Source organism: Cebus imitator, unplaced genomic scaffold, assembly GCF_001604975.1.
Source record: "Cebus imitator isolate Cc_AM_T3 unplaced genomic scaffold, Cebus_imitator-1.0 Scaffold30, whole genome shotgun sequence".
In the NCBI taxonomy this organism is placed as follows: Eukaryota; Metazoa; Chordata; class Mammalia; order Primates; family Cebidae; genus Cebus; species Cebus imitator.
Window position 1 is genome coordinate 7,268,810 of NW_016107345.1, and position 11,162 is coordinate 7,279,971.

The 11,162-nt window shown below is 33.3% G+C and overlaps 1 long non-coding RNA gene across 2 annotated transcripts in view; it reads right to left on the reverse strand.

The window, feature by feature from the left end:
• Positions 1 to 2,655: 2,655 nt before the first annotated feature.
• LOC119470408 overlaps positions 2,656 to 11,162 on the reverse strand; it is a 37,684-nt gene continuing 29,177 nt past the window's right edge. For both annotated transcript variants that reach the window (XR_005199303.1, XR_005199302.1), the window contains exons 2-4: positions 8,563 to 8,623; positions 5,311 to 5,380; positions 2,656 to 2,872 (exon numbers count right to left, since the gene is read on the reverse strand). This is a non-coding gene — a long non-coding RNA (uncharacterized LOC119470408). The remainder of the gene's footprint in view (positions 2,873 to 5,310; positions 5,381 to 8,562; positions 8,624 to 11,162) is intronic.

An 11,162-nucleotide genomic window follows, 5' to 3' on the forward strand; every position in this document is an offset into this window, starting at 1 on the left:
TTACTAACTTGTCTGAGTTGCATGAGAATGAACACATTCATGCATAGCAAATTACATGAAGTGGATTGATTGCTTGATAGGCAGCAAGGGAAAACAGAAGTCTAGGATTCAGTGTGAACTGGTGCCCCAGTGCTCAGGCAATTCTGTGGGGTGGATGGAGCCTTTAATGCATGTGCCCAACTTGTACAATAGCTGAGGGTACAAATGGGGCAAAAGGCAGCCTGCTCCAGGTTACATACCTCGATGTCACATAACTCACCTGACCAAAGCATGGCTGTTCAAGCCAGCTTCCCTCTTATCTCAAGATGTTGCATTCCTAGCATGTAGTATAGGTACTCTTTGGAACTACAGATGAGAAAGTGAGAAGAACTGGGTTTGCCCAAGACCACGCAGAGAACTGTCCTGCAGTAATTCTCTTACTGCTTCATTTCATGATGAGAAACTGACCCTTGGAAATCTTGAATTTATCATGAACTTTCCAAAACTCAGGATCAATGAATCTTCTTTTACATTTATTAGCTTTTATTACCTTTCCCATATAGTCTCATTTAAAAATAGTTAACATAAACTTGCTCCCCCTATATTAATTGCTTCATTCTCCTATAATGCCCAAATATTTATTTAAACAAGATTTTAAAACTTACCTTGCATTGTCGAGGTAACTTAAAAATTTAACTATTAAATTCCAGTGAAAGTTCCTACTGTTACTAACTCATAATCTAATTTCTGAAAATAAAATATATTGGTCAATAGTGCCATCTAAAAGTCTGCAGACAAAATTTTTGCAAATAACTTCTATTTTAATAGGCTATATTAACATGATAAGTCTATTTAAGTACAATTTTTCAAACACAGAACACCTTTGTTGGATTAAATGTAACTTAATAAATATTAAGTTATTTATCCAATAACTTAAAAATACTGGGAGTATTTTTCATACTCCCAGAATTAAATGACGCAAATATATATTTACACATCTGTGAAAGTAAATGTTTATTCAGTCTACTTACAGTGCTCAGAACATTTGTCACAATCTGCAGGGGAAAGAGATATATTTTTATAGAGTTAATTTATTTGAAAAGTTACACATGTTGCATAAATCACCTGATCTATTTTTGTAATAAGCAAGGAGATAAAACATGATATTTCTCCAGAAGGTAGAAGACTGAGATTAAATTGGCAATTTTGTTGGCATAATAATGTTTCTTCTTAAGTTAACTTTAGGTTTACTCTTGGTTTAAAATTTAGTATTCAGGAAGCTTAATAATCATCATTTTAAAGTTCTAAATTCACATTGTAACACAGCGGGGAGGGGGTTCGATGGTTGTTCTGCTTAATTTTAAATTCTGAGGTGATAACATTAAAGGAGAAGGTATTCTCATCAGAAATAAAATGAGTGATATATGTAACTTCCATCATCTGTTGGAATAGTCACACATCCTCTGAGATTTTCAGTGTTGTGACCAATTCCCAATTTATCCCTGAGAAGCCTTCCCACAAAGCATCTAAATTGTTGGTCAATACTGAATTTCTAAAATTCACCATTTACTCTTTGCCAGATCACTATGTTCTGCATGATTGTAATATTACAAAAAGGAACCAGGACAAATTATTAAACTTGATGTTTATGCAAAAGTGTGATTTCTGGTCAATAAGAAGATAGAAAATTAGCCAAGGCTGGCAGCTTGTTTTCCAAAATCAATTCTAGTGAAACTGCAAATATGAAACGTAAGTAAGGATTCCAGGAGCTAACAACCATCATCACAAAATAGTCCTTTTGTAAAACCCCCAGAAAGAATAAAGGATGTTTTTATCTAGATATGTGACTGAAACCTGACGAGCAGAATTGCAGGAGAAATCAAGAAGATAGGACAGAGGAAGTCCTTTTAAACTCTGCCATACACATACCAGTGCTGGAATCCTTGAGTTACTTTCAGATCCTAAATGGGTAAACAATTTATTTGAAGATGAATTGACTGATCAACTTCTATAATCACTCCTCCGAATCCTTTAGGGTATAGATTTTTACCTAGGTGTGAGGTCTGATACTAATGCTGTTTCACCATAATGAGTTAAATGTACAGCTCTGCTCATCGTTGTTGCCTGGTAGAGTAGCTTCAAGTAGATAAAATCAACACTGAGACCTACCCCTAGACCTTTATCCCATACTGCAAGGAGAGTGGCTGACACCCCAAGAGAAAATGAGATAAGGGTTGAAAATAACTAAACACTTGCATAAGAAAACCTCCTCAAAAGAACTACATCGAACTGAACAATCTACCTAATCTGTCACTGAGTTACAGAACAGATGGAATACAGATTTAAAATAAGCCCATATCTTCAGGCATGATAATAGCAATATAAGATTACTTTCACCATTCATCCAATGCAAATTAATTTCTGTAGCTTTGGGTTTGCCAAAGCCAAAGAAACAGTAGCAAAATCTTTGTCACTAAAACCAGAGGCAATCTATCATAATCAATGAAACAGAAACAAAACAACACAGTTTTTTGTCTGTTTATTTCATTGCTTTTTGAGCCCTTGCATTTTGAAAGAGTGATGGAGGAGACAGCTGCATTCAAACTTTAATTCTTCTGTAGAATTTTATTTTAAAGTTACTTACAAGTATTACTCAGAAAAATAAATATATATCATACATGATAATCCATAGATTTTCCTCCTCCATCACTGTTTCTTTCTCCTAGTTCTCTTCCTACATCAATGACTTGAAAACATTAGGCAGTTACTTCTGATTCTTCTGAAATATATACTCCACGAGGACAGAAATTTTCTGTGTATTGATTGTAGTTTCACACTGGCATGTTGGAAACTTTCTTCAAATGTCTTGCTCTTCTTGGACACAGGTAGAAACCTGATAAAATAATAGAACTATTCTATGTGCCTTAATAGAAGGTGGAGAGGACATTCTCCCAATGGCAGACATTCTAATATCAGAGTAAGAGAGAAGGCGGAGGGCTCAATAGTTCAATGCATATGTTATACAGACCTATACCTTATTTCTGCTTTTAGGCAAAACTTCTGTTTTCTAGTCTAGAGTCTCTTGGGGATGTTGCAGAGTCCTTCTTGTCTGAATTCCCTTCAGACATTCTGAAGGCTGTGGCTTTAGCTGCTCTTCTGCCATGTAGGTGTCTTTATCTCTCTTATGACATAGAAGTTATTTGTCATTAGCAGTGTACACTTTTTTCTTTTTGTTTCATATTTATTGTTATTTATGAATTCGATGTGGGTCTCAGAAGAGAGAGGGTAGAAAAAACTGTGGTAGGTTTGTCACGCATATTCACAATTTTTATGAAATTTTTTGGATGTAGCCAAGTTTTCTAGTTTTTATGTCACTATTGAGCTGCCATTTTAAAAAGCCATTCTCTCAACCCATCAGCTATGTTCACTTCAATCTCTAATAAGTAGGGAGGGGCATTAGGTTCTTTACAGGACCATCTCAAGCAATGGCAAAGGAAGGGCGGTTAAAAACAAACAAACAAAAAAAAGTTGTGTTTTCTCCTTTTTAAAACACAACGGTAGAGAAGCCAGAGAGCAGTAGGATATGGAGGGTTATGCCTGTCAGTTCCAGGGACTGATGTTTTACATCTAGGTCTATAGGCAACATGTTAAATTTGAAAAACAAGCTGACAATTTTGAAAATGGTTGTATTTTACCATTTCATTAAATAAACAAAAGAAAAAGTAATGAAATATAAAATGGGAATGTGAAAATATAGTCTCAGATTATAGAGGTGTAATAGATTATGCAGCATTTTTTCTTATTTTCTATCTGATTGTAAAAATTTTCTTGGTTGCTTCAAAAAATGGTGATATATAAAAAAGCTACCGAGAAAGAAATTAAAGACGATGAAATGGACAAGTAAATGTGCCATTCACTGTGGTAATATACTGGTAGAGAATAGATTGAGCTCTGATCAGTTAGTAAACAGAAGAAGGCACAGCGAATTTCACAGCTTTTCTAATCAGGAAGAACATAGCCTGCTAGTTACTTAGGGGAGTTATATTTTAAACTTTTTATTGACTTAAAATGTTTCAGATGTCAGCAAATTTCTTACCTGTGAATCAATACTTTCAGAAGAAATACAGTAGGGTTTGTAGGGAAGAAAAATGATTTTTGAGTAAGATAAATATAGTTTTCTTACTGGGCCACATGTCCTCAGAATTCTGTCTTAATTTTTCATCTTTATCGTGAAGGGGTTTAATTGTATGTTGTGTATCTGGCACACAGATTTTAATAAAGGTTGACACATATTCAGAAGCTGAAATACACTACCATCTCCATCATCTTCCCACTCCTCTTGCAGTTTTTCTGTTTTAATCCAAATCTGCATTCCTTTTCCTTAAGGAATTTAGGAAGGTTTAGGTTCCTAAATGTAGGTTTATTGTACAAGGTGCGTTTTAGAGTAATAGGTTAATGAAATAACCTATTACTAAAAAGCTTATTTGTATCTTTTCCTGAGATTGGAAGCACCCACAATTTTTGTGTTAATGCTCACAAATATCAGCAATATAGCATACCCTTCCTTTACATCATATTTAACTATACAATTCCAAATTAAAACAACAGAAAAGTAGAAATGTAGAATTCATGTCAATAAAAATTGCACGTTTTACGAACAAATGTGATCTGAACACATCAACCTGATTTATATGCAGAGATATTCTACAGAGTACAGAAAGAAGGACTAACTACAGTTTCAAGGCACCCTTGAAAATAATTATTCCCATGTCCTCCTTCTGCCCTTTTACTTCTTGGTGGTCTTCAAACATTCTTTTTCTTTAATTGCACCAGAAGTAGTAGGGGGTAAGAAGAAGGGGTAGACAAAGCGATTTTGTGTACAGTTATAGATATAGCCTTTTGTAGTTTAATTTTTGAAACTGCAGCCTTTGGTTCTTTGAATCTATTTACACAGATGTTGGGAAAGACGGCTTGTAACCATCTACCACTGGCCTTGTGGTCACCTTTGCCTTTAAGCAATCTCTGGGAGGTACATTAAAAATGATTGTATTAGACGCCCATTTCTAAGACACCATGTTTTTATTCCACGTTCTCCTTTTGGAATGTAACCTAACCTCATAATCTTTAGACACAGGCATGTTTACTTAGTATTATATGATTAGTTCATTTGGAGACCTGTAGTTTCCTCATGTTAATATCAGAAGTTTATATAATGTATGAGGGATAAGCTAACTGTACACCTATTATGCTACTTTAATATTTCAAAGATGGTGGAATCAAATTTTGACATATAATATCAACAATTAGCAGTAAAGAGAAAATCAATCCTACCTGATTTTAGGTTTCAGACTTTGATATTAGGAAAAATATTTTCAGATGATAACATTGCATAAAACACTAACTGAAATATAAAAGTGCATGAAAATATATCACAATCATTAATGGCAATATTATCAAAAGTTAACAGCATATTTTATTTTCTCTTTTCCACCATTTTGCTATATTGGCTTCTATAAGAACAATTAAGGAGGATGTAATAAAACACAATTTAAGTTTGTCTTTAAAATCTTGTTATCCCTCTCTCCCTCTTTTGACTACACAACAGTAGGTTGTTTCTGATTCTTCTCCTTAGGTATGTATTCTGTTCCTTCAGACTTCGCAGGTGCCCATGTCCTGCTGCTTGCTGCGCCAAATGCTTCACCTTACTAAGAGTTTTTACCTGGTCAGGTGTCATGGCTGCCCAGCTGAAGGATGAACACTAAATTGGATAGGGAGATGTGTACAACATGGTTTTCACCCTCCAAGTCAGAGGTGTTACATATATGATGGCATCAGGGAACCAGCAATAGTGACTAGGCAGTTTCTCTGCTTTAGCAAACTTGGATCTTGCTCTATAACTGGTCAGATGGACCACCTGCTGCTATGCCTAATAACTGCAGCTCAGTTATCTACGTCTTTTCTCACCTTTTTACCAGGAAGGAAGCATTGTCTTTGATTGTCCATCAGGCCTAATCCTTTCTCAGCATGATACTTGTTAGCATAATTGCAGAGAAAGATCCAAAAATGTACATTAGAAGTTGTTCCTTTTTAAAAATGTATATAATTTGAATGAAAAGTTACTGTGTGTATTTCACTAATCTAATAGTTAAGGTTTCTTCCATTATCATCTTTTTCAATCTTTATATTGTCATTATTTGTATGTAATTAGAAACCCTTCTCAACTCTAAGAAACTTTCATAATAATCTTTATTAATGATATCATCATCAAGAGAAGTTTTAGGTAAGATTTTAAAGGCTGTTATCTCCAGAAAAAATGAATTATGAACAATTTCAGTTATTTTGGAATCATCTTTAGTCATATTTGAATTGCTCATGACTTACTTAAAAATAGAATGAAAGAACTTAGTTCTGAGGTCTCTTTCCAACAGAATTATGAAGTCACTGAACGCCTGTTTATTCAAGAGAATAAACTGAGAGTGCCAAGTGTACTTGCCTGTAAAGTGAAGGTGCAGCAAGCTCAAAAAATAGGACAAAATGGGCAGCAAATGTATGCTTGAACAAATAAACTTCTATTTACTAGGATAATTATATATTGAACTTTTAAAAAACAGGGAAAGCCTTAAAATTTTTTATAAATAGAAGGGGAAAAATTATAATTGATAGTTTTAAAAAATATAACTTTCAAGAGTTTAATGTTGATATTCAAGGTAAAACACAAATATTGAAGAAAAAGATTGTACAAATGGAGAATCAAAATATTATATGGTCATTTATCCATGTACTATTATTAATTTGTTAACTTACAGCATTTAGCTTTTGTCTTTCTGTACAAGGGAAATAACACAGTGTCAGAGAGGTAATTGAGGTTATCTGGGGCTTTGTTTGATCCAACTTGTAAGTACGAAAAAATAAATAATAAGGTTAATAAAAGGACTTTAAAAGCTGCAATTGGTGCCCAAGACACATCTTGACAAGTATAAAAATATAATTAAGATTCCTTGGATATTACTGAAGTGAGAAGTTCCTACTACCCTTTTTATATTTCAGTGAAAATGTAATGTACTTTGATAACATTAATTTTGCCAAGGTCTTGTTATTTTTTAATGTTATTGTACAGCTCCTTATGTTTGAAGATACTATTTTCAAAGTCCTAGTTCAAAACAGCTTTTGTTTGAAGCAGAGAATTCCTGGTGTAAACTTCTCTTGTTAGCTTTGCCCAGTGTTTATCATTAACATGGTGGCCATGTCATGAGGCAAAGTAAAAATTCTAAGAAGGTCTTAACCCCAAAAGAGAACACAGTTAACATTTGTTTTCTCCAAGCTAAGAACGTTTTATAAAAATTAAAATAGCCTTACAATTTAAGGTTAGATATCATGAGTTCTTCCTTTTCATTCATGATGGAAAATAACTGCAAATTGAGTGGTTTTTAGTTAACCCATTTCAGACATGCTTTATAATGTAGCTTTGATTTGGAATATTGGAGGATAAATTTACACAAAAAACAGAAACTCTGAATGAACTTGATACTGGTGGGTGAGGGGAGGTCCCCAAACTTGGTGGGACTTCAACCCCAGCCAGTATCCAAGCTCTTGACACCACAGTGAGAAGGATGAGTCAGAAAATAGTGAAAGTAGAGATTCATTGCAAAGTGAAAGTGCACACTCAAGAAAGGGTAGTGTGTGCCTAATCAACAGAGTCGCACGAGGGAGTTTGGGGCTGCTACCTTTACGAGTTTCTTTAACCAAGGTGTGGAATATTCATAAAGATTTTTGGGAAATGGTAGAGATTTCTCAGAACTGTGGTGCCATCCATTTTTATACCAAATATGAATGTTCTCAGACTGTCATGGTGTTGGTGGATGTGTAATTCAGTATGTTAATGAATATATAATGAGGTCCTAGGTGAAACATAGCTCAAATCCAGCACCATGTTGGGTCCAGTTGGTCTTAGCCAACTTGGCCCTCACCCTGGTTTCTGGAGTTTTATCAATTGTGTCTGGTTTATGCAGCTATTTGAACAGAGGGCTTTAGCTAGTCATGTGAAACTGCTGCCTAGGATTTTCTATTCTCCTGCAATCATGGTGTATTTTTCCTGTCTCAAATTCAAATGTGCCTTTCTTACTTTTCTGCTCAGTAAACTGTAGTCTAGGATGTTCTTTTGCTTAATTATTTTTAAGAGTTTTGGTAAACCAGTTTCATTTCCCCCAAATACTTCTGAGAATTTTTGAAAGGCTTATACATGTCTCAGCTAAAATCCTGGCACTGGACCACTGACTGCTCAGCTGCATGTTATTCATTTCTTTCTTTAGGTGAGATCTTACAGGCAGCAACTGCATAGGTCCCCCCACATGGTGTACTAAAGACCAAGATCTAATGTTTAAAACATTTTAAGTCTTAGATATAGCATAAAAGCATTCATAGGATAGAAAACAACAAATTGGACACAAAATATTAAGTCATTTTTAACCCATATTTGTAATCATTTTGTAGTTTTTCTTATCAGAAATTAGAGACTCAGAGAGAAGAAAGAATATCCGTTTTCATCCAGGCTAAACCATCTTCAATATCTGTCTCACTACTTACCTTGTATAAGATCTCCATGTATGAGATCCCATTAAATGTTGCAAAATTCATACAAATGGCCCTAAAAAAATATTAATTTGCAGAGATAAATCCACATTTAAAAATAAAGATTTTCAAAACAAGACGTGATGTGTAGAAATGCCTCATAATGTGGCATAATTACCATAATGAGGAAATGGTAAATGGTCATAATTCAGACAAACTTTGATACTGTTATACAGAGTACTTTTCCTTGAAATCCTACAGTTCTGGCCATCTTCATTCCAGATTTTTTTTTTTTTTTTTTTTTTTTTTTTTTTTTTTTTTTTTTTTTTTTTTTTTTTTTTTTTTTTACCATATCATAATCAATTGGTCCACTAGGTTAGATTTTCCAGGACAGAGTGTTTGACTAAAGAGTCAATAATTCTTAGCAATAGCTTAGAAATTAGTTTGACCAAAGTCTCAAAGATCCCAAGGCCAATCATTAGGGCTCAATCTCAGGCTGTAATAGTGTTTTCTGCAGAACAGTGGCTTTGAGTATACAGATATTTTCATATTTAGAATCTATTGTTGAAAGTCCTGTTTGAAAGTAGGAGTAGTGGCTGCATTTCTCCTTTCATGACAAATTTGACACTCAGGAGATAATAGCCTTATGAGAATAAATAGTATTCTCCATTTTCTTTGGCTGTCTATACCCACATGAAATTAAATATATGAAGGATATTTCAAAACATTCTGGAAAAATAAAATATATATATTAAAAAAAATAAACTTTAGCCAGTATGAGTCTTTGACACCAAAGTTAACCATTTTAACTATACAGTATAAATGTAGTTACAAACAAAATGTATGCATAGGAAAATGTTTCTTGCATTGTACATACTTTCTCCAGTGATGCCCTAGGGACTCCTGTAAAATATGTCATTGGTTGAATTATAACTATAACTTTAATGCAAATGGTAAACTAGAGCACTTTTTAAAATAGGACACATGTACACGTTGTATGGTCTTTCAATTGTACTGTTTCTTTTGTGTGTGTGTATGTCTATGAGTATGTCTATGTAGTTTTAGGTAGTTATAGAGATTAGATATTGGACAAGTAACTAGAAACTAACCAGATTTTCTTTGTTATAAAAAAGAAAATGATTAATTTTAATTGGATTTTTAGTTGAACAGTAAAACTGGGTAATAATTTACCCTATTCGGGGAAAATATGTACTGTGCTTTTCAGACTAAAAGTATTCTTTCTTGAGTGACCCAGTGTTAGCCTTTACTGCAGAAATAGATTTGTTTTGGTAGACCCCTGTAGCCAGCTACCTGCAGAGAGAAAGGAATTTTGCTAGAGAGAATTCTTAATACAGTAGGTAAACATTCTTTCATTTGGTGAAGATTTCACATATGATATTCTCTTACATTCAGCATAATTATAAACTTTTAGTTTTAATATGCTTTCAGAATAAATAAAAAATTATAAAGTTAAAAAGATAATTGTATATCCTTATTGAAAATGTTTAGCCTATTCGAATCTAACAAATCTTCTCTGAAATACCTGAGAATAAGGTGTAAATGACTAAGAAATGAAAATACAGCAGAATGTACCAGATGTTTTTTATGTGTTGACTATACATATATCTTTCTCTGTTAGCTTTTAGTTGCAGACAGAGTGCAGTGTACATAATTTTATTCACAATAGATTGCTATGCATCATATATTCACATATGAATATAATTTCTCTGAAGATTGAAATAGGAAGATAGGAAAAGACAATATGGTATATATGCTGAATTCTATATACAAGTAAATGTGAATAATATAGTTAGATGCTCTCTTCAAGGGGCTTCTTATCATTATCTCACTGGGCCATGTAGGGATTAATTGGTTAAAGTTTGTAGGCTCTTTGAAGCTAGGAAACACTACGGAAGTGCTAAGCATTATCATGGTAACACGAGAGTGAGGCATAAGTGATTTTCAACTTCATCAGCTCTTTGAAATGTGTGTCTAGTCTGATTCACAGTTTTCTCTTACGGTGTTTTATGGATTGCAATGTTCTTATCAGATTTGAAGATGAAATGTGTTCTATTGAAATCATACTAATCTGCACAATCTTTTTTCTATATATTAGTAAAGTGATGTTTCTCAAAATAGAAAACTTGAGATGTTATTTCAAAGGTAATTTAATAAAGTAGAATTTTCACATTAATTATAACTCGTCTATTATCATTTGATTGACTAAGCTGTAGCTCTCTTAATTAGTGCAACTAAAGTCTAGTCTAGTTAATTTGCATAAAGATACTTATTCCCATCTTTTATAGTTTAAAAGACAGGAGACTATTCACTGATTCCATAAAGCTTATATAGATTTTATTAGCATGTTTCAATCATTTATCACTACAATAATGTCAATTCTAAAATGTAATTTTTATTTTTTGTAATTTCTTGGAATTACAGTGGGGACAGAGAAATTTATTTATTTTATTTTATTTATTTTTTTTTTTTGTCACTGATTATTTTTTATTCAAAGCTATCCATACATACAAGTATTTTTTGATCAAACAAAACAATTCCTACAATGTTTATGCATCTGTTCCTTTTGGGCACATTTAGTAGCCTGTCAAATTTCT